General features: G+C 44.9%; 1 non-coding gene across 1 annotated transcript; it reads right to left on the bottom strand.

Moving 5' to 3' along the window:
• Positions 1-9,408: 9,408 nt before the first annotated feature.
• On the bottom strand, positions 9,409-9,481 carry TRNAF-GAA (transfer RNA phenylalanine (anticodon GAA)). The gene has a single exon. It is a non-coding gene; the product is annotated as a tRNA-Phe (tRNA).
• Between the last annotated feature and the right edge of the window lie 13,035 nt (positions 9,482-22,516).

The following is a 22,516-nucleotide window of genomic DNA, read 5'->3' as shown; positions in this document are numbered from 1 at the left end:
CATTGAATCTATAGATCAACTTGAGGAAACAATTTTTTTTTTTACAGTATTCAGTATTCCTATTCAAGAAAACAGTACTTATCTCTGTGTATTTTTCATTTTTAATATACACAGCATTTTATTTTTATTTTTTCTTAAATATTTACTTATTTGGCTGCATTAGGTCTTATTTGCAATCCATGGGCTTACTTGCCCTGTGGTATGTGGCATCTCAGTTCCCCGACCAGAGATTGAACCCACATCCCTTGTATTGCAAGGCAGATTCTTAACCTCTGAACCACCATGGAAGTCTCTACACAGCATTTTAAATGGAGATTTAGGGGACTTGCAAACTCTTGCACAGACTCTATCTCGGGATCCCGGACATGACAGCCCACTAGTCTCTGTGCTGTTTCCTTTTTCCTCAGGAATCGTTTCCCCGTGATGTCACCAGTGGTACATAATACATATGCATACACCTACCTTCCCACCCTCTTCCTACTTGTCTCTCTGGCCTTCTGATATCTATTCCTAGGAAACTTACCAAGTTAAGCTTTTTCTGCAGTCTGGAGAGACAGAATGGCTAAAAGCATGAACTTGGGAGCCATACTGCATGAATTTTAATCCTGGCTTCTTCCTATCTGTGAAATCTTGGCCAAGTTCTCCTACTTCTCTGTGTCTCAGTATCTTCGTCTGTAAAACAGGTAAGATGGTGACGATAAATAGAACTTAGCTCATAGAACTGTTGAGAGGATTAAATGAATAAATACATGCAAAGCACTTAGAAGAGTGCCTGGGATAGCATGTGTTACTCCTTTGCTATTGTTTCAAGAAGTTTAATGTCTTCACATCCATGGGAGGCAGGGATCTTCTTTAGAATTTTAAGTTAGGACATCTGACTTCAAATTCCTAGGCTGGGATGAAGTAGCAAATATGGGTTAGTGTAACAATTATGCTTGTGGAATTGGAGTTTTAAAAAAATGTTGGATAGATTCAAAACCTTGTTTCGCCATTTACCTGCTGGGTAACTTTGGTTTCTGAGCCTCAATTTCCTCACCTGCAAAATGGGAATAACACAGCTATTAAATAAAACAATCAATGGGAAAGACTTTGGTAATGCTTTAGGAAGGGACTCATTTAGCAAGGCTCCGTGATGTGAGTTACAGTCACGTCCTTGAAGGTCATCTGCTTCTTTCTAGAGTTCTGCGGCCTCTTTGCCACTTTCACAGCTCACATTAGCCTAGCAGATTGTTCAAAGAGCAGATTCCTGTGCCTGGCCCCAGAAATTTAGGTACAGTGGGTCTGCAGCAGGGACCAGGAATCTGCATGTCTGTGGCACGTTTAATTCCTATTTAAAATATGCAATTCCAGTATTAACGATATGTTTCCAAAGCATGGTCCCAGGTTGAGAGTGGCTATAGCAATTCACACTCGCCATCTGAGTGCCTTCTTTTCCTAGCACTGGGGCTTCCTTTTACTCTGGCCACACTTGGCAAAAAACATTCAGCCACTTCCTGGCTGAGCCACTTTCTCCCTGGGAGAGATGAACGGGTGCCCTCTAGGGCATGGAAGGAGAAGAGCTGCTTCCTGCTTATTGTCTAAGGTATACTGATAGAGGTACATAAAACTCCCAGAGCAGGTGTGGGGGATAGGCAAGGGGATGGAGGTGGGAACTGCACTCTCATCGAGGTGATCTTCATGAGGCTTCAGCACAATGAAACCAAGGGCCACGGGATCTGCCCCCAGTCTGGGCTGGTCCCACTCTGCTCTCGTGCCTGGGAACCTGAATCTAAGTCACTTAGCGAGGGCAGCAAGGCAGTAGCCACACTCTGTAGACCACGCATAGAAAACACCTGCCTACCGCACATCCTATGTGAGGCCTGCCCCCTACTCTGTCGTTTTTAGCCCTGTTAGCCTGGGCTGATGTGTGCTTCAGTTCTCTATTCAATGGGGCTTATCATAGTACTTATCTCATAGGGTAGTTGTAAGGTTTAAATGCTTCATGACTGTGAAATGCTTCATGCTGGGCACATACTAAATACACAATAGATATCTGCAATATATTGGAGTCTTTCCATTCATTGATGCATGAATTACATGAATTTTATTGGTTCTAGATGCACTACACAAAGTGGGCTTCCCAGGTGGCTCAGTGGTAAAGAATCCACCTGCCAGTGCAGGAGATACAGGTTTGATCCCTGGGTGGGGAAGATTCCCTGAAGAAGGGAATGGCAACCCACTCCAGTATTCTTGGGAAATCTTCTGGACAGAGGAGCCTGGTAGGCTATAGTCCATAAAGTTGCAAAAGAGTCAGATACAACTCAGCAACTAAACAATAGCCATGCTAAGTTTTATTTCACGTAATACTCATTATTAATGGTATTAACTATACTTCAATAATTTTTTAATTTTTCAAAAAAAAATTAATAGTAAAAGTGGTTAAATGCTTTGCCCAGGATCACATGGATAGGATGGGACAAAGGGTGGGATTTGAAACCCAAAACTAGGCTGGCTCCAGGGTACATGCTATTAACGACTGTTCTATCCTGGTGGCTCAGGGTCTCCCTTTTTGGTCCCCACTTTCTTCATTCACCTCACTTTCTCTCCTGCCCCACTCAAGCCCCCCATTCTAAGCAGGTCTCCTCTCCCTTTTTGTTTGGAAACCTAAAGGCTGTGGCTGATGCAGCTCTGAACCCAGCATTGTCTGTCTGCAGCCACCATCTTCTCTGGTCCCTTCTCCTCATAGCTGGAGTCCTTCCCTCTCAAGGCTCACCACCTCCTCCTACCCCAATCCCTTATGTCCACCCTACCTGCCACCCCTGGGACCTGCCACAATGCCATCATGCTTCTCTTCTATTTTTCTTCTCTCTCATTCCCGCTGTCCCACCCAGGTCTTCTCCATCCAATGGCATCCTCGCTCAGTGTGGTATCATGCTCCTTTCCCTTCCTCCCAGGGAGCTACCTTGAAGAAGACCTCCAACCACAGACACCTCCCCCTAACTCCCAAGGTCATTTGGGTAGTGGCAGAACAAGGATTCAGACCCTGACCCCTGACATGTGGTCCAGGGCTCTTCCACATGCCACATCTTCTCCACGGAGCATTATCAGACTAGGTAGGCTGGGCACACCCTGAAGGGATGAAGCAAGGGACAGGGAAGCTGAGATGAGGAATCTGGTCCTGATGGAGGGAGGTCCAGGCTAGGCAGCATTCTGGATGATGACAGTCTAAGAGAGGTCATTAGGCCTTCCCTGCTTATTCCAGAGGATACAGAAATGCACATACTAATCCTCCACTGCACTGCTTTCCTTGCAGTGAGACCAGGTAGCCGTTTTACACTGGCCGGGGACAGATGAGGGCTCTTGAACTGATGTCAGTCCAGATACTCCTGTCCCTACCAAAATAAAATGTGTATTTCTGCTTGTGTGTATGCTGGGAAGTTTGAGGAGAGGCAGTGGTAAAGGGACTTGCAGCCTTCAGGAAGTGGGGGGCAGAGCTGCTGGCCTCACAGGGGGACATGCGGTCAGAGAGGAGAGGCAGCAATTATATTCTCTGTGACCCAAGAGCAGGACTGAAGCCCATACACATACCCTGTGAGGGGTTAGCACCCAACTCACCAGAGCACAGGAGAGGGCTTAGAGGGCTGTATCAGGGGTGGGAGAAGACACCCTCCCAGGTGTGATGGCCTGGTTCCCAGATGCGTCCAGGCTGAGCCCCAGTGGAAGGACAAACCTCACAGTGGGGACTGTCTGCCTGACAGGTTCCCAGGCGTGCACGAGGCTGGGGAAGGGGACCTTGGGAGGAAGGGGACTCTTCCTCAAGGCTTTCCCAATTCTGCTCATCATTTTACTGATAATAATCCCTCATGTTTTTCCTCCCTGTCCCATAGCCCACTCTGAACAAGACCTCACCCTACTCCCCAAACCATTTAGAAGCCAGGATGGCCAGAGCTTAGCAACAACTTCACTACTCCTTCCTGAAGTGGGTCATGAGATGCTGATGGTTTAGGGCCACACAGGTCCTGCTTTAAATAACACTGACTCACATAGGAAGAAAGCATGACCCCCTTCCTACTACAAGAGAGAAGAACAACCCTGACTCCATATTGGATCTGTTTTTTCTACTTTAACCTTTGTGTTCCATTGCTTTTGCTTCTGTTTAAGAATGTTGCCTATACCCTGAAATGTACATCACAGCCCATTCTCAAGCCTCTGACCTTAAAGGATATAACACTATTTTATTCATATAGAGATAAAACAGTGCAGAACAAGGAGAATGACATTTGCCTCATTGGAGGTTTATAGGAATGTCGTGACCAGACTTATGTGGACAATGGCAAAAACAAAGGATTCTGACAGCAAGAAGTTTGCAACAACCAACCATGCTCCTCCCTCACCTTGCCTTTAAAAATGCTTTGCCAAAACCCTTCAAGGAGTTCCATGTTTTTTAGGGGAATGAGCCACCTTTTCACCTTGCATGGCTCTGCAATAAGCCTTTCTCTGATCCAAATTCCAACAACGCTGGGTCTTTTTAACCCTGACTATTGGAGGGGCACTTCTCCTTTGCTGATGCCCATTTCAACAGAGGGAAATCAGGCTTGGAGTCAGACCCTTTTAGCCCCCCTACTCCAGAGCCCCCCTTCCCCAGCCTCATGAGCGCCTGGGAAACTGTCAGGCCAAAGTCCCCGCCGTGGGGTCTGTCCTCACACCAGGGCTCAGCCTGGACGTCTCTGGGAACCAGGCTGTCATACTGGGGAGGGTGTCTTCTCCCACCCCTGATACAGCCCTCTAAGCCCTCTCCTGTGCTCTGGTGAGCTGGCGGCTGACTCCCTGTAGCACAATTGAATAACAGCATTTGGTCTCCTTGCATATTTGTATATGGCCTGTGGTAGTGGTTTTCTAGGGCTACCCTGATAGCTCAGCTTGTAAAGAATTTGCCTGCAGTGCAGGAGACCTGGATTCAATCCCTGGGTTGGGAGGATCCCCTGGAGAAGGGAAAGGCTACCCACTCCAGTGTTCTGGCCTAGCAAATTCCATGGACTGTATAGTCCATGGCGTTGCAAAAAGTCGGACATGACTGAGCCACTTTCACTTTCTTTCTCTCAGGGGTTTTCTATTTCTGATGTTACATAAAGCTTTCCTCATTATTTACAACTTTAACTTAATGATTTTAGACTTAATGACTTATCTCAGACTTATATAAAACTATAGACAATCCTATAACAAACAGCTAGCTGACTTAAGTAAGAAAAACATTAGATATATGGTTGAAGTCCCTGTGTCTCTCTCCCCAGTTGTATCCCGCTCCCTCCCACCTCTGCTGGCATGCCACCATCCTTATATAATGTTGATTATTCCCAAGCAGGTATCTATGCTTTTACTAGGTGGGTGATATGTAAGTAGATAGGGAGACAGATGGATGGATAAAGATAGATATAGGAGTATACAACTATAACGGGCTTCCCAGGTGGCACCAGTGATAAAGAACCTGCCTGCCAATGCAGGAGATGTAAGAGACACGGGTTCAATCCCTGGGTGGGGAAGATCTGAAAAAGGATGTGGCAACCCACTCCAGTATGCTTGCCTGGAGAATCCCATGGACAGATGGAGTCTGGCAGGTTACAGTCCATGGGGTCACAAAAAGTTGGACATGCTTTGGTGACTGAGAATGCATGCATGCATGCATACCTGTATAATCACCACCCAGGCCATTTAAAAAATGATTGGCACCCCAGAATTCCCCCTATGTTCCCCCTCTCAGTCAACATCTCCCCCCACCCCAAAGGGAACCACGACCTTACCCTCTAATGGCATGGATTGGTCTTGCCTGTCCAAACAACAGAAAGGATCGGTTTGCACGTTTAAAGTTTATACAAAAGGCATCATTCTGCAGCAATCTTTCTGAAAATGTTCTTGAGCTTTTTCCATGTTGATACTCAAGCTTCCTTTTTAAAACAAATTTATTTGATTTAGAAGAGTGAGTTGACTTAAATGAAAACATCAAGGGCACACTGGGACAGTCTGAATGTGGACAGCCAGAGAAACAATGGCTCTAACTTCACTGCTTTCCCCTTTTACAGATGTGAAAACTGAGGCCTGACAGAGTAAGAACCGTCCCCCCAGGTCACTTGGCAAGTTCGGAGCACAGCTGGGATGAGGGCCACAGCCTCAAATGTCCGAGGCCAGAGATCTTTTCTACTGTGTCATGCTGGCAAGAACTTCTCCCTTCACCCCACCCCAGGGCAACAGATACCAACACTATTTCCTAGCCAGGAATAGATAGTTCTTCACCTTGAACAGCAGAAAGTGGACTGATTTTGTGAGTTGACTGTTGCAGAATTAAGCCTGGGGTTGGGGTGGTGTGGTGTTGGAGGGGAACAAGACAGCTGTCCAGGCTTCAAAGTTATGACAAGCCTTTCACTTGGCAGCCCACCTCGGTGACCTATATTTTAATACGTGCTATTAGATTATTGCTAATGAGACATCTTAGGGATAAAAGAATTATGCTCACTGGCCAGGCTGTGGTAAAAGTACAATTGAATTAAGGGCTGAAATCGTTTAGGACTCTGCTAGACAACCTGTCCCCCAGGCTGGGCCTGAATGGAGATATTAAGCTTTGAAAATTACACAGGAAAAATAAGTATAATTGATCTAAGGTAACTTCACTCGTCTAAATTAAATAATGTGATTGTTACAGGCAGAAAGGATCGGGATGAGGAGACGGACAGAAAAGGCTCGCTATCTGCAAACAAAGTTATAAGGAAAAGCCGTAGGGAACTGACTTTCCCTGATGAGCTGAGCACCCTCCTGATGGCTCCGAGAGTCCACTTGGGCGTCAACAGGAGATGGACCTCATCTGAGCATCACAGACTCTGGTGCGGCAGGGACTCCAGACCACAGTCTTTACCATCTCCTACCTAATACCTGGGGGCTTCCCTGGTGGCTCAACGGTAAAGAATCTGCCTGCCAGTGCAGGAGATGCACATTCAATCCCTGGGTGGGGAAGATCCCTGGGAGAAGGAAATGGCAATCCATGCCAGTATACTTGCCTGGGAACTCCCATGGACAGAGGAGCCTGGCGTGCTGCAGTCCACAGGGTCACAAAGAGTTGCACATGACTCGGTGACTAACCCAAGCACTTTTTGCTCTCCTTGGCCTCAGAGTGGGAAGCTCATGCCCCCTCCAGCCCCCTAGGCAGGCTGTCCAATGTCTGCACTCTGGTTAGAAGAGATTTCTCTGCTGGTGGCCAGCCAGTGGCTTTTGTGGAGTGTGTGTCCATCCACACGAGTCCTGCTCTCTGGAACACCAAAGACTGGTGAAATGCCACCTCCCCGGAACAAGGTCCCACCCCTCCTGAGTCACCTTCATACCGCATTGTGTGTGCGGTGCCTACCTGAGCTCAGATCTTGAGCAATGTACTTCATCCGCATAACTTCAGAAGACCCTGCCCCGTCTCCCAGGAGCTCCTGGGTTGAAGGAGGGAAACTGTATTCCTCGCTCTGACCTAAATATTTGCATTCCCCCAACTCTTTCATTGACTCTAGGTTATTTGGGGGCAAAGCTGATCCTGAAACTGTTTACACCATGGCAGATGCTACTATTACACACCTGCCAGGCAGGGCAGGCGCTGCCCACCTGTGAGGATGGAGACTTCTCCCCTCCTCCATCCATCACGCCCCCTGGTAGCTCCCTTTACCTCCCCAGCTCCTGTCCTACCCCTGGGCTACACAGAGTTGGCTGCCTGGAAGGTGGGACTGGAGGTTCCCCACCGCCAACCTGCCCCCCAATATTGCTGTTTCTAATGCATTAAAGCCCATAGTTAATCCTTTTGTTTTAGCTCCTACTTCCTTTAAGTTAAAACCGAACTAGAGTATGTAGATACAAGAGGCTTCCTCCCTTTATCTTTCTCTTTTTCTTCTCCCTTTCTCCTTCCCTCCCTTCCTTTTTCCTTTCTTCCCACAGTATTTCCTGAGCAACTATTACATATCAGGAGAAGTTCTATGAGCCAGGACTGTTATAGTAAAGAAAACAGATGAGTTGTCTCTTAACTCAAGCAGGGGGAAGGCTAGAAACAAATAAATAAGCAAATAAATCAGCTATCAACAGATATTGACAAAGCCTTGCAAACACTGGAGCACTGGGTTAACTCAGAAAGTCTGGGGAGAGCCCTTTAGTTGGGTGCTCGGGGAAACTCTCTCCAGTTGAGAGACCAAACGGTGAGAGGGACCCAGGGTGGCAGGGATCAGGGAGGGGTGACTCAGATAGAGAAAGCACCTTGTGGGTTGGAGGACTGGAGCAACGAGGCAGGCAGTGCCTCCCAGGAGTGTGGCCAAGGGCAAGGGGAAGGAAGAGGAGGTGGGAGATGGCCTGATTTTCAGCTGCCTCTTGGCCACCCAGAGGAGGATGGCATTTACTCAATGCAGTGAGAAAGTCCCTGAGGGCTCTTTAGGGTGAGCAGCACAATCTGTGTTCATGAAAAGGTCTGTCCGGCCCTTTGTGCAGAGTGGCTGGCAGAGGCCTGGTCAGGAGGTTCTAGAGTTACTGGAAGAGAATGGGGTGGGGTGCGGTGAGGAAAGGGAATTGGGGCCTTCCTTCTTCCCAGGCAGGAGGAGGATGACAGCAGGGGCAAAGGGTGGTTGTAACAACGAGTCTAAATCATACACCAAAAGAACAGTCTGGGGTCACTTTCTGATCCTGAAAAAAATGTAAAGAAATACTGAAAGAGTAAACAGACCTGCTCTCTCCAGTTCCTTACAAAACCGCCTAATCTGCCCAGTCCTCCTGGCAACCCATCTGGGGGCTTCTCTCTGCCTTCAGAGTGGGACAAGCAGGCTGCTTGCCCCTGAAACACCCAGGGATAGGCCTGCTCTCTGGATGGGTCTGTGAACAGGGCTGAACACAGAGCCTGGTTGTTCATAAGTACATCCCCAAACCTCACCCTGTCAATAAAATGTGACTTTTAGTGTGTGGGACAGGAGAAATCTCTTCTTCAAAATCCAGCTATTGAGTTGGAGAGGTTCCCATATTAATCTCAAAGATGACCTTTAAAAAAAAAAAAAAAAGCATGGGCACAGGAATCAATGGTCTTGTCTTTTTTTTAAAAAAAAGAAAGTGAAAGCCACTCAGTTGTGTCCGACTCTTTGTGACCCCATGGACTATACAGTCTGTGGAATTCTCCAGGCCAGAATACTGGAGTGGGTAGCTGTTACCCTTCTCCAGGGGATCTTTCCCACCTAGGGATCGAACCCAGGTCTCCTGCATTGCAGGCAGATTCTTTACCAGCTGAGCCACCAGGGAAGCCCAAGGATACTGGAGCGGGTAGCCTTCGCCAGAGGATCTTCCCAACCCAGGAATCAAACCGGGGTCTCCTGCATTGCAGGTGGATTCTTTACCAGCTGAGCTACCAGGGAAGCCCAAAGGGTCAGAAACAGTTGCCAAAACCTGGGATTGAACCAGGGACCTTTAGATCTTCAGACTAACGCTCTCCCAATTGAGCTATTTCAGCCATTTGGCTACTCTGGGTCTTAGTTGCAGCACATGGGATCTCTTGGTTGCAGAATCTAGTTGGGAATTTCTTAGTTGTGGGCTCTAATTCCCCAACCAGGGATCAAACCCAGGCCCCCTGCATTGAGAGTATAGAGTCTTTGCCACTGGACTGTGGGGGAAGTCCTGCGAAGATTATGTTTTTTAAAATATGATGTTTTTTTAAAGTAGAAGCATAAGCTCTAACTTAAGCAATATAAGCTTCTTTTCTATTAATTTAGGAGAGAAAAGGAATTGGCCTTTGTACACCTTAACCTTCCCTGTTGCACCTGACATAGGATCCACTCTTTGGGCCTCAGCTTTCCCTTCTGTACAATGGGCACAATGATTCCCAACGTTTACTTCTGTTCTGACATTCTGTATCCTCACTGAGAGGGGATGATGAAATGGACTGATCAGCACTATAACTGGGGGTGAAGGAGATTGCTTTGAGCAAATGGTAAGGCTCCAATCTAACTGCGTCCTGAGGTGGGGGTTGCAGCTGCTACTGACCAGAAAGGGATCCAGTGAGAGGGAAGGGCCAGGGGCAGGACAGTCTGGCTGTCTCGAAGGACTCACCTATCAGTGTGTAATTAAATTTTCCTGAGTTCTGTTGTTTTGGTCACCAGGGGTCTTTGCAAAGCCTTCATTACTTTCCAATTGTCTGATTTTCTTTTCTCCTTTTTTTCCCCCTGTTACCTTCAGACTTTGAAATTATCTCGGTGACTCAGCCATTTGACTTCTTATTAATTCCAGGATCCCGTGTCCTATCTGCCCATTTTCCTTCCTGTTTTTCAGAAGCCTGGCTTGTACTTTAACTCTTCCCAGCAGCCACAAATTAAGGCACCATCAGTGACTGCCTGCTGCCTTCACCTCGAAAGTATCGTGGTCCTGGGTCACCTTCCACTCGTCACAGTTCCTGGGCTGAGAGTTCAAAGTCCCATTTCCAGAGTGGAAAGAGAATTCCAAAGTTTCTGCATATCTTCTAAAGCAAAATCCCAAACAAACAAAAACAAGATCCCAAATAAAGCAGGTTAATTGAATATCACAAACTGTGACTAATAAGTTAAGTTGAAGAATTTCAAGGACGGAAAGGACTTCAGAGTTTGTCCACAGCTGTGCGTCTCTCCACCATATTATCTCCAAATGTTGGCCACTGAACGTGTGCTTGGATGCCTCCCATGACCAAGTGCTCACTTCTTCCAAAGGCAAGCGACTCCACCTTTAGACCTCTCCACTGGCCCTGGGTTTAATGCTTGGGTCCTCACAAAAGAAGCTCCTTCCCCCTCCTTCTGTAACAACCCTGCAGGTATTTAAGGACAGGTATAACCACTCTCTCTCCACCACTATCACCACCTTGGGTTTTCTGTTCTCTGAGAAGCACCCAGCCCCAAAACCTTTAAGTGTGTCTTAAGAGGCTGATTCCAAATCACAGCTCCTGGAATTGCCTCTGGAATTGAGTAGCTGCCAGGGACACAGATGATAATTGCTTAAGAGGCCACAGGGACACATTTCTTCCCCTCCCAGTCCTTGACTTTCTCAGGTTTCCTTGATCCGGTTTGTAACGATCTCATCCTGGTGAAATGCAAACATTTGTACTGTTTCTCTGCCCCTGAGATACCTGCCTGGTCTCCACACCGGAGAAGGCCATAACCCTTTGTGATCATTTAGGAAGGTACCCAAGGGCTCCTGTGGCATTGGATAGACAGATGTACAGATGGAGGGTGGAAGGATGCCTCTGGCACAGGGCATCACCTTACGGGCCCAGCTCAACGTCCCAGGGTTTTACTTGGCCCACTCAGTGCTTACAGACCAGGAAATTTCTTGTAAACATCTAGGTCTCTGCACAGAAAACAAACATCACTACCAAAGGGGAAGTGATGGGGGAGGGATAAATTGGGCGTATAGGCTTAACAGATGCACACTGCCATATATAAAATACATAAACAACAAGAATTTACTTTATAGCACAGGAACTATGGGGCTTTTCTGCTGGCTAAGACAGTAAAGAATCTGTCTGCAATGAGGGAGGCCTGGGTTCAATCCCTGGGTTGGGGAGATCTTCTGTAGAAGGAATGGCAACCCACTCCAGTATTCTTGTCTGGAGAATTCCATGGACAGAGGAGCCTGGCAGGGTACAGTCCATAGGGTCACAAAGAGTTAGACCGGAACTGAGTGACTTTCACACTCACAAGAACTATATTCAATATTTTGTCATAAACTATAATGGAAAAGAATAGAAATATATATATATATATATATATATAGTCTTATAACTGAATTATTTTGCTGTAAACTTGAAACTAACACCATATTGTAAATCAACTATACTTCAATTTTTAAAAAATCTAGGTCTCTGGTTTCCCATAAAGCATGGGGAGTTCTGTCTGGCCACCCTGAGTTTTGAGAGGGCAGGAGCTCTCCTGTTCACCCCAGACTCCTTATTTTTTCTCTCTCTCTTTTAAAATCTTTCTTTTTTATATTTGTCTGCATTGGGTCTTAGTTGCAGCATGCAGGATCTTTTGTTGTGGCATGTAGGCTTCAGTAGTTGTGGCACATGGGCTTAGCTGCTCCTCAGCACGTGGGATCTTAGCTCACCAACCAGGGATCAAACCCACATCCCCTGCACTGCAAGGTGGATTCTTAACCACTGGACCACCAGGGAAGACCTGACCCCTCATTTCTTGACAGCCATACTCACTTCCCTTTCTGTCTAGTCTGTCATTTTGAGAATTTCCACTTGGTCACCAGCGTTGCCACCATGATGTGGTGCTGCCTGGGGAAGAGTTATTGCTTTGCCTCTACAAGGGGCTTTCCATGTGTATCCACCTCCCCGGTCATCGCTGGCCTTCTGTCTGCATCCCTACCTATATGAGTGCTGCCAGGTGTTTCCTGACCAGGTCAGGTGCCTTTGGTCCATCCTCCGGGTCTGGCATGTGAATCTGAGCAGATGTTCTGCTGAATAGGCAGTAGGGATGGGGAAGGAACCATGGATTATCAGGGTAATCTGAGCATGAATTAACCAGTTGTCCTGAGAAAGTGTGGTCACGTGCTTCCCTAGTGGAGGCCTGGGAATCTGCAGGGCTGCTGTTGAATCTTGTTCAGCACCACCTTTGGAAACAATTTGCTGTTGCTCTTTAGTTGTTAAGTTGTGTCTGACTCTTTCATGACACCATGGACTGTAGCCCGCTAAGCTCCTCTGTCCATGGGATTTCCCAAGCAAGAATACTAGAGCAGGTTGCTATTTCCTTCTCTAGGGGATCTTCCTGACCCAGGGATCAAACTACGTGTCCTGCACTGGCAGGCAGATTCTTTACCACTGAGCCACCAGGGAAGCCCTTGGAAACAAAACATTTACCAAAAATGACTGTATGAACTTCCTAGAGCTGCTGTGACAACGTATCACAAGCTGGTGGCTTAAAACAAGTTCCGGAGGCTGGAAGTCTCAAATTGAGGTGTCTTCAGGGCCTCCTCCCCACGAAAGCTCCAGGAAAGAATCCTCCTGTGCCTTGCAGCTTCCTGTGTTTGAAGGCAATCCTTGGAGTTCCTTGGCTTGGAACCGTGTGGCTCCAATCTCTGCCTCCACTATCGTGTGGTTGTCTTCTCTTTGTGTGTGTCTGTGTTGGACTAGGGCCCACCCTAACAAACTCATCTTAAATGAATTACATCTACAAAGACCCTCATTCCAAATAATTGCAGGTTCTGAATACTTAGGGTTAGGACTTTAACAGGTCTTCTTTGCAGGGGGGATACAATTCAACCCACAACACGTACCAAGATCTCTTCCACTTCTAGCCATTGCTGTTTTCCAAACTGATGACTGAACAATGTCCTCAAAGGCAAAGGCAATTGAAATGCTGCCATGAATGACCCAAGACTAACAGGGCTCAACAGCCTACACTGGTCCACCCAGAGGTCCATTAAGGGGAGGTGTGGATGCCAGATGCAGGGTTTCCTCATCTCATTTAATCTGCATGCTGCTGTTCTGGACAGGACACCTGAGCATGCGTGGTGCTAGGTAATGCACCAGCCTCTCTGGGCAGTCTGTGATTTGGTTCCAAAGCTCAGGACCCTGAGATTGTCACGTACTTCCTCCTCCCTGCATGCATGCATGCTAAGTTGCTTCAGTCATGTGCAACTCTTTGCAACCCTATGGACTGTAGCCCACAAGGCTCCTCTGTCCATGGGATTCCCTAGTCAAGAATACTGGAGTGGGTTGCCCTGTTCTCCTCCAGAAGATCTTCCTGACCCAGGGATCAAACTCACATCTCTTATGTCTCCTGCAGTGACAGGTGGGTTCTTTACCACTAGTGCCACCTGGGAAGCCCTTTAATATTCTGAGATGTTTCAGATGGAGCCTGAAAGCTTTCTGGTGGCTTCTCCTGATTGGTATAGGATTAAGGATCCTAGGCCTCTGGTGCTATCTGAATTGAAGGTTGGTCTTCTTTATGCGATACAGCTTCGAACCAAATCCATTCAGCTTAGATGACATCATATGATATTTAGATTTTTTTCCTCTGGTACACTAGTTATAAAAAGAATTAAAATTTGACTCCTATTGGAATGGATTTATTAGTGGATGTTGGGGATAAACAGGAAGCCATTGCTTAGCTTTCCTTTATGATTCAAGGGGGAGATAATAATTGGTTTGTTGAAAGCTCTAGGAAATGAGCTTGATTTTTTTTCCCCCCAGTTTAGAGTTCTGGGGTTCATGTCACTGAAGTATCCCTTTTAACAAAACTGAAAAGCATGCTTGTTCTGAGGAAAGGAATTCATACTCAACAGAAGAACATAATAATACTTAAGGCTGCTGCTGCTGCTGCTAAGTCACTTCAGTCGTGTCTGACTCTCTGCGACCCCATAGACGGCAGCCCACCAGGCTCCCCCATCCCTGGGATTCTCCAGGCAAGAATACTGGAGTGGGTTGTCATTTCCTTCTCGAATGCATGAAAGTTAAAAGTGAAAGTGAAGTCGCTCAGTCGTGTCTGACTCCGAGCGACCCAATGGACTGCAGCCTATAAGGCTCCTCTGTCCATGGGATTTTCCAGGCAAGAGTACTGGAGTGGGTTGCCATTGCCTTCTCCGAATAACACTCAATAGACCTCCACTTTCCCACCCCTACCCCTCATCCAAACTACATTAATAGCTGTTGTTTGGCCCCACCTGGGATGAATCAGAGAACGTCCCTTGGTTCCCTTCAGCTGCTGCCTGGAGGGAGAATGAGCACCCATCTCTCCCATTCCCCCTGGTTCTACCTCTGCCTTTCTCCATGCATCTGCACAGTGGGTGTCCCAGGGCAGGAGGACAACATAGGCAAGATCTCTGCTAAGGTCTGAGATCCTTGGGAGGAAAATACCAGATTATATCCACCCGAGTCTCCAGCTTTCCCAAAGCTCAGACAGTAATGTCAGCTTTCAAGGAAATACTTTGTATTTGCATAGGATGTTACACTTTGCAGGGTTTTCTCTTGCTCTCTCCCACATGCCCTCTCACACCTGCTCTTTCTGTCTCCCCTCGTCTCTTTCTCTCTCTCACACACACACAGAGTCTGGTCTGAACTGATTCACAAAATCTCAGTGACTTTATGCAAGTGAAGTAACAGCCCCTTTTTACAAATAAGGAAACTGAGAGATGTGACAATATGTCAGAAGGGAAGCCCCTCATAGCTCAGTTGGTAAAGAATCCTCCTGCAATGTGGGAGACCCGGGTTCAAGTCCTGGGTTGGGAAGATCCCCTGAAGAAGGAAATGGCAACCCACTCCAGTATTCTTGCCTGGAGAATACCATGGGCAGAAGAGCCTGGCAGGCTATAGTCCATGGTGTTGCAAGAGTTGGACGTGACTTAGCGACTAAACCACCACCATTATAAGTGAGCTCAAGGCAGAAAATGGAATCATTCTCCAAAATGTCCTCTAGGGGCCAGACAGCTGTAGAACAAGACCTGTGATCTGGTTCCTTCACTTCTGAGCAATTTATGGTTTACGTTTGAATGTTCCCACAACTGTCCTGCATTTGCCAAACTAGCTAGTAATGCCTGTGGTGCAGGCATTGCAGGGTGATGATGGGGAAGGGGGTAGTTTTGGCAGATTTAAAGGCAGCTTACTAGCTGGTTGGGCTTCTGTTTACACACAGTTTAAACAAAGAGTGAAACTGTCACTGGGGAAAGTGACAGGGCATCTCTTTGGAGATTTCTATGCTTTGTTTCTTCATCCAGAAACTCTGAAGTTGAGAGTATTCAGTTACTTATGCGTCCAGAAATAACATGTCAGAGTTGAGGAAGTCACGCAAGGCCTCTAAATGTGGCAGAATTTGGACAAAGAGGAAATATGATGTGTGAAGATAACATTGACACAGTATGAGAGGGTTGGGGGATTATTGAACAAATGTTGGGTTTTATTGCAGGTTGAATCTACTGTCTGAGGAAATACTTGTGCTCAAATAAATTTCCTGCATCAGAAATCCGTTTTAGCCTCCTAAACTTTCCCTTGTTCATTTTGTTTGACAAATCGTTTGTTCTCCTCCAGTCTGTGAGTCAGGAAAGTAACCCTGAATAGGGTGAAAAGTGATTTCAGCAGTCCCTGCCAACGCTGTTCATAAGGCCTGTGTTTACCTTTCAAAGGAAATTGCTTTTCCCCAACAACGATGCTGCACACAGAGATTTGGCTTCAATTCTCTCAACTTAGGGGCCCCTGGTAGCTCAGAGGTAAAGAATCTGCCTGCCAGTGCAGGAGACACAAGAGATGCGGGTTCAATCCCTGGACTGCAAAGATCCCCTGGAGGAGGACATGGCAACCCACTCCAGTATTCTTGCTTGGAGAATCCTATGGACAGAGGAGCCTGGTAGGTTACAGTCCATAGGGTTGCAAAGAGTTGTGTCCGACTGAAGCGACTTAGCATGCATGCATCTCAACTTAATTTGGAGCACCTTCTAGTTTAAAACATTGACAAGCAGGTAACTGAATCTAAGAAACTTAGAAAAATTTGAAAATGTACATTATGAATGTTTTCCATTGAAGAAAACTGTGTGTGTGTGTGCAAAATAAATTTAGGGGATACTTCCAGCTTTTCTACTATCAGTTCAGTTCAGTTCAGTTCAGTCGCTCAGTCGTGTCCCAACTCTTTGCAACTCCATGAATCGCAGCACCCCAGGCCTCCCTGTCCATCACCAACTCCCGGAGTTCACCCAAACCCATGTCCATCGAATCAGTGATGCCATCCAGCCATCTCATCTTCTGTTGTCCCCTTTTCCTCCTGCCCCCAATCCCTCCCAGCATCAGAGTCTTTTCCAATGAGTCAACTCTGCGCATGAGGTGGCCAAAGTACTGGAGTTTCAGCTTCAGCATCATTCCTTCCAAAGAAATCCCAGGGCTGATCTCCTTCAGAATGGACTGGTTGGATCTCCTTGCAGTCCAAGGGACTCTCAAGAGTCTTCTCCAACACCACAGTTCAAAAGCATCAATTCTTCAGTGCTCAGCCTTCTTCACAGTCCAACTCTCACATCCATACATGACCACTGGAAAAACCATAGCCTTGACTAGGCGAACCTTTGTTGGCAAAGTAATGTCTCTGTTTTTGAATATGCTGTCTAGATTGGTCATAACTTTCCTTCCAAGGAGTAAGCGTCTTTTAATTTCATGGCTGCAATCACCATCTGCAGTGATTTTGGAGCCCCAGAAAATAAAGTCTGACACTGTTTCCACTGTTTCCCCATCTATTTCCCATGAAGTGATGGGACTGGATGCCATGATCTTCGTTTTCTGAATGTTGAGCTTAGAAGTTGAATTCCAATTCAGCAATGCTTATTCAAACAACCACTTTGGAAGGAATTTAATTCTTCCCCCAACTCTAGCTCCCCAAATTATCACTCACTTTAACTTTCTCCATCAGACACATTTGCTTCATCTTTCTATCAATGCAGCAAAAATGCATCCAGCGACCTGTGAAGCTACCTACCGGGAAAATCAGTCTGGGTTAAAACTTACTAATGTTTAAAAAAAAAAAAAAACTTACTAATGTTAAGAATATGAGAGTATATCATTAAGATTATATGAACATCAAGAGGATAACACAGGAATATTAAGAACAAATTTATTGCAACAAATTCAACAACTTAAATAATATATATAAATTTCCTGCAAAACATGACTTATATTGACTTCACCAAATGCTAGTGAGAATGCAGAGCCATCAGGGTTTTTATTCATTGCTGAGGGGAATGTAAATTGGTACAGCTACTTTGGGAAAACGTTTTACAGTTTTATGCTTCTGGTGTCAAATTTCAAAACTCTTTGCTTCTCCATAGAGCACAAAGATTTTTTCACACATTTTTCTCTGAAACTTTTATAGTTTTGCATTTTACATTAAATCTGTGATCGCTTTGAATTAGTCTTTGTAGAGGGTGTGAGGTTTAAATTGAATTTCATGTGATAACATGCAAGTAAATTAATTACCTGTCAGAATAAAACTCAAAACTCTGTTAAGGATAATAGCCAAGTCTAGACACTCGATAAGTTGGCATCTATAATGTACAGGATAAACTGTACACATTTGTGTACATAAAATAATTTGCATAAAGACATGTAAAGAAGGAAAATATGACCCATTACTTGGAGAAGAATCAGCCAATGTAAATAGACTCAGGAATGACACAGATGATGAAATAGGAAACAATGACTGTAAAACTACTACTAATATTATAAATATATTCCTGACGATTAAGAAATCTGTGAACATAATGAGGGAACAAATAAGGATTTCTCATTAGCCAAGTGGGCTTCCCTGGTGGCTCTGGTAATCCACCTGACAAACAGGAGATGCAGATTTGATCCCTGGGTTGGGAAGATCTCCGGGAGAAGGAAATGGCAACCCACTCCAGTACTCTTTTGGGAAATCTCATGGATGGAGGAGCCTGGTGGGCTACAGTCTATGCTTGGTCACTCAACTGTGTCTGGCTCTTTGCGACTCCGTGGACTGTAGCCCACCAGGCTCCTCTGTCCATGGGGATTCTCCAGGCAAGAACACTGAAGTGGGTTGCCGTGCCCTCCTCAGGCTACAGTCTATGGGGTTGCAAAAGAGTCAGGTGCTATGTAGCAACTAAACAATAACAAACTAGCCAAATAGAAACTAAGAAAAGAACCAAACAGGACTTCCCTGGTGGTCCAGTGCTTAAGACTCCAGGCTCCCAGTGAAGGGGGCATGGGCTCCATCTCTGTCTCAAAAGAACTGAAAGTTTTACAAAAAGTTATCAGAGGAGGATTTTTTTTCCCCCAATCTAGAACCCAGGCCAAGACAGAAAAAATTTCCTCAGTCTTTATTTACCAAAAGATTAATTTTTTTAATTCATTCTTTTACTGAGAGTAGCCCTTCAAGATCTTTTTTTTTTTTTTCTTCCCCGAGATCTCAGTTTCAAATCCCCACATCACATAACACCTTTTGTCTCCCATAGCCACAAAATACAACCCTCCTGGTTATTAAGATTGCTGAATGCCCCCACGTCAATGGTAACTCAAGCCTTCACACAGTTCCAGAGTCCAGCTCTGTTTTCATTTTTGACTTCTGAGCATTTCCTTTAGTTTTGTGCATGCTCAGTTACACATTTCAAATATGTTGGTGACATTTTGCTTAACATTCTAGGGGATTTGAGGCCAGAGGGTTCTCAGATTATCTAGTTGCCATGCTTCTGGAACCTTTAATTTTTTACTTATTTTATGGGTTCAGGTTACATTGGCCTAATCAAAAGTTCCCTCACTTAGAGCCAGGCAGCCTTGGGTTTGAATTTCAGCTCCTGTACTCACCAGTTATATAACTCCGAGCAAGTGACAAAACCTCTCTGAGACTTATTCTCTACATGAGTTTTAAGGATCATAATCCCAGGTTTTCAAAGTTTGTTGTAAAGATGATCTCTATTCTAAATACAAGGCACAGTAAGTGAAAGATACAGTTATCATTATTCATTCTTCAAATACTGAGTGTTCATAGGTATATCCTCTAAGTGCTAGGAATAAGACAATAAATACATGAATAATATATTATATAAATATTGTAATATATAAATATATATTTGTTATACATATATATATATATATAAACAAAACTCCCAGAAGTTTAAGTGCACTAATAAAAAGAGTAATAAGAAGAGAAGTGAAAAGCAAAGGAGAAAAGGAAAGACATAAGCATATGAATGCAGAGTTCCAAAGAATAGCAAGGAGAGATAAGAAAGCCTTTCTCAGCCATCAGTGCAAAGAAATAAGAGGAAAACAACAGAATGGGAAAGACTAGAGATCTCTTCAAGAAAATTAGAGATACCAAGGGAACATTTCATGCAAAGATGGGCTCGATAAAGCACAGAAATAGTATGGACCTAACAGAAGCAGAAGATATAAAGAAGAGGTGGCAAGAATACACAGAAGAACTGTACAAAAAAGAGCTTCACGACCAAGATAATCATGATGGTGTGATCACTCATCTAGAGCCAGACATCCTGGAATGTGAAGTCAAGTGGGCCTTAGAAAGCATCACTACGAACAAAGCTAGTGGAGGTCATGGAATTCCAGTTGAGCTCTTTCAAATCCTGAAAGATGATGCTGTGAAAGTGCTGCACTCAATATGCCAGCAAATTTGGAAAACTCAGCAGTGGCCACAGGACTGGAAAAGGTTAGTTTTCATTCCAATCCCGAAAGGCAATACCAAAGAATGCTCAAACTACTGCACAATTGCACTCATCTCACACGCTAGTAAAGTAATGCTCAAAATTCTCCAAGCCAGGCTTCAGCAATACGTGAACCATGAACTTCCAGATGTTCAAGCTGGTTTTAGAAAAGGCAGAGGAACCAGAGATCAAATTGCCAACATCCGATGGATCATCGAAAAAGCAAGAGAGTTCCAGAAAAACATCTATTTCTGCTTTATTGACTATGCCAAAGTCTTTGACTGTGTGGATCACAATAAACTGTGGAAAATTCTGAAAGAGATGGGAATACCAGACCACCTGACCTGCCTCTTGAGAAACCTATATGCAGTTCAGGAAGCAACAGTTAGAACTGGACATGAAACAACAGACTGCTTCCAAATAGGAAAAGGAGTATGTCAAAGCTGTATATTGTCACCCTGCTTATTTAACTTTTATGCAGAGTACATCATGAGAAATGCTGGACTGGAAGAAGCACAAGCTGGAATCAAGATTGCCGGGAGAAATATCAATAACTTCAGATATGCAGATGACACCACCCTTATGGCAGAAAGTGAAGAGGAACTCAAAAGCCTCTTGATGAAAGTGAAAGTGGAGAGTGAAAAAGTTGGCTTAAAGCTCAACATTCAAAAAACGAAGATCATGGCATCTGGTCCCATCACTTCATGGGAAATAGATGGGAAAACAGTGGAAACTGCGTCAGACTATTTTTTGGGGCTCCAAAATCACTGCAGATGGTGACTGCAGCCATGAAATTAAAAGATGCTTACTCCTTGGAAGGAAAGTTATGACCAACCTACACAGTATATTGAAAAGCAGAGACATTACTTTGCCAACAAAGGTCCGTCTAGTCAAGGCTATGGTTTTTCCAGTGGTCATGTATGGATGTGACAGTTGCACTGTGAAGAAAGCTGAGCACCAAAGAATTGATGCTTTTGAACTGTGGTGTTGGAGAAGACTCTTGAGAGTCCCTTGGACTGCAAGGAGATCCAACCAGTCCATCCTAAAGGAGATCAGTCCTGGGTGTTCATTGGAAGGACTGATGCTGAAGCTGAAACTCCAGTACTTTGGCCACCTCATGCGAAGAGTTGACTTATTGGAAAAGACCCTGATGCTGGAAGGGATTGGGGGCAGGAGGAAAAGGGGACGACAGAGGATGAGATGGCTGGATGGCATCACTGACTCGATGGACATGAGTTTGAGTGACCACTGGGAGTTGGTGATGGACAGGGAGGCCTGGCGTGCTGTGATTCATGAGGTCGCAAAGAATCGGACATGACTGAGCAACTGAACTGAACTGAATAAAAGGAGTAAAGGATAAGCAGGGAGACCAACAAAGGCAATGCTTTGCAATAGTTAGAATGAAGGTCCTAGATGCTCCACTTCTGGCTTTATCCTCAAGTCCCTCAAACTCTCCTTTATTCAGCATTTACTTTGTTCTGAGAGCAGAGATGTGACTGAAAAGGCCGCTACAGCAGAGGGACCCATGAGAACTAGAAAATGCACTCTCCATCACTGCCCACAAAGGAAAAAGTTTACTGTAGTATCTGGACATTCACCTCATCTTTGGTACAGTAATTGGACTGTTCCTATAGGAAGGTTTCAGGGTTTTCAGCTGACCTATCCTGGGCCACAAGAAGGGGTTGGGAGGGTTTCCTTGGGTAGGCTGTGGTTCGCCAATCTTTCTCAGCCACTGCTTGGAAGGAACCATTCTGAACCACCTCTGTTTCTCTTTAAGAACTAAGTCAAAATTTCCCACAAGGATGAAAATAAATGGCAGATGCTCAACCTACAAATTTTATAAATCAGGCAGCTTTACTACTTTATGTAAATTATTGGAAGCATGACCTTTGGAATCAAGACAAAATTGGGTTTAATTGCAAGCTCTATCATTTAATGAATGACTTAGGGGTAGTTCTCAATTTTGCTTAATAAAACTAGGGACAACAATACCTTTGCTTCATTGAGTGTTTAAGTGTGTATTTGCCTGTAAATCACTTAGCATAATGCCTGATACATAGTAAGGACTCCAAATTGGTATTATTATTACTTATTGTAATAATTAGTAAGTCTGTTACTTTCACAAAGGGAAAAATTCTCTTAAAAAGATGAAGCCTACTTACCTTTAAAAGATATGAACGTGTAAACTACTATGTGAAGTTAGAATTACTCTACGGTATCTAGGATAATAATTCAATTTTTTCCTGTAATAAAATTAGTTTAAAATAAAGTTAATAATTGTAAAATCTTTAGGAAATTTTTCACTTTAGAATTCAGAAAGTATAAATAAGCCCCTTAGCAAACTATTCATAATTCAAAACTTATCATGGAA

Source organism: Bos javanicus, chromosome 18 (assembly GCF_032452875.1).
Source record: "Bos javanicus breed banteng chromosome 18, ARS-OSU_banteng_1.0, whole genome shotgun sequence".
Classification (NCBI taxonomy): Eukaryota; Metazoa; Chordata; class Mammalia; order Artiodactyla; family Bovidae; genus Bos; species Bos javanicus.
Note: the sequence above shows the minus strand (reverse complement) of the source record. Positions and strands in the feature narration are given on the sequence as shown.